We start from the raw sequence: 2,152 nt of genomic DNA, 5'->3' as shown, positions 1-2,152 counted from the left end.
ATAGTGGATGAGTCTATTAAGACATTATATACAGAAACAAACAAAAAAAAAAAATTAAAAAGTTGAAAACTCAAAAATATTGAATTGGCAAATGTGTTATATATATATCTTTACAACAATAAAAAACAAAGATAGAAAAGAGACAAGGAATATTTCAACCCCCAATCCTCTTGTTGAAAATACCAGCAAAATAAATGCCTTAATGAAACATGAAAAGAAAAAGTTGAGGATGAATCCTGAAGGACACCTAACAGGCAGAAGAAAGAAGAACCAGGAAGAGAAAAAGAGAAAGGTCAAAGGAGAGGAAGAAAATTAGGAAACAATCACACTGTGGATGAAAGAGTTTCCAGCACTTGTGGTAAACAGCTCTGATACAGCTCTGATCATTGCACTGTGGCCAAGAGACATGGGCAAGCTCTTTTACCTGTAAGCTTTTTTGTAACCCCTTTCCCAATTCTCTGTATTAAAATTGTTCTCATCCATAGTGTAACATGCATATCTCCAAAATACACATTTTTTTTTTTTTTTCAGGTAACTTCAAATGCATATTGTATTTCCCTTCCTGGCTTTACAAATCTATTGATTCTTTCTTTTCTTCCAGAGCTGTCTACAGCCAGTTTTCGGAGTTACCTCCTGCGAAGTGTTAAATAGCAGACAAGCCTGGCAGTTTTCCAAGGCACTGAGGCTGTCTGGGCAGTCGGGCAGGCTGGCTGGCCCCACTAGGAGGAAGCATTGCCATTATGGTCGATGGATATGTGGAATAAAAGGTGAGTCCTTTCAGGATCACTTACTCCTATGCACGAGTCTGAGTGCTGCCTAACCTCATATCCATTTGCTCATAAAACTTCAGACTGAGCATGGACAGTCTATAATTTGAGGGTTTTGAAATGCCAAATTCAATCCTGTGGGATACAAAAATACAAGATAAATAGCTCTCTGGTCTGGAATCTGGAGGTGACCACCACTGTTTTTCATTGTCTGTTCTGACTGCTAACCCAACACCAACAGCCATCTGCAAAGGCTCGGGTCTTTGTCACCTTTTCTCTGTGTTGAAGCAAAAAGTCAGGCTCCTTGGGTGGTAGCTGTGTGTGATAGGTCACTGCCTCTCTATGGGTCACTTTCATTCTCTGTCAAGGGCAGATAAGAGCTTCTCTACCCAACCTCATGTTATTTCAAGATAAATCCAATTGTGAACATGCACATGTTCTACAAATTCAAGTAATCTGCTATGTGTGTGTGTATGTGTGTATATATGTATATATATGAATATATGTACATATACTATATCTCATCTCTATAGGATACTGCATAATTTAAAATCAGAAAGGGATTGATTGAGTCAGGATTGGATTCTTTCATCATACTTATTCAATCTGTATGCTGAGTAAATTATCAAAGAAGCTGGACTTTGTGAAGAGTGAAGCAGCATCAGGATTGGAGGAAGATTCATTAACAACCTGTGATATGCAGAGGACACAGCCTCACTTGCTGAAAGTGAAGATTAAAGACTGCAATCTGCAGTATGGATTATATCTCAACAAAAAGAAAACAAAAATCCTCACAACTGGACCAATAAGCAGCATCATGATAAACAGGAAAAATACTAAAGTTGTCAAGGATTTCATATTACTTGGTTCCACAATCAACACCAATGGAAGCAGCAGTCAAGAAATCAGATGAGGTATTGCACTGGGCAAATATCCTGCAAAAGACATTTGTAAAGTGCTGAAGAACAAAGATGTCCTTTTGAAGAGTAAGATATGCGTAACCCAAGCTATGATATTTTCAATTGCATCAGATGCATGTCAAAGCTGGATAATGAATAAGGAAAACCGAAGAAAAGTTGATGCTTTTGAGTTGTGGTGTTGGCAAAGAATATTGAAAGTACCATGAACTACCAAAATAATGAACAAATCTGTTCTGGAAGAAGTGCAGCTGAAATGCTCCTTGGAAGCGAGAATAGCCAGACTTCGTCTGACCTACTTAGGTCATGTTGTCAGAAGTACCATTTCCTGGAGAAGGATATCATGTTTGGTAAAGTAGACTGTCAGCGAAAAAGGAGAAGGCCCTCACTGAGATGGATTGACACAGTGGCTGCAATGACAGGCTCAGGTATGGCAGAGATTGTGAGGAGAGCACAGGAGAGGGCAGT

The sequence above is a fragment of the Orycteropus afer genome, unplaced genomic scaffold (genome assembly GCF_000298275.1).
Source record: "Orycteropus afer afer isolate SDZICR_OR568_19922 unplaced genomic scaffold, OryAfe1.0 scaffold00204, whole genome shotgun sequence".
Lineage (NCBI taxonomy): Eukaryota > Metazoa > Chordata > Mammalia > Tubulidentata > Orycteropodidae > Orycteropus > Orycteropus afer.
Note: the sequence above shows the minus strand (reverse complement) of the source record.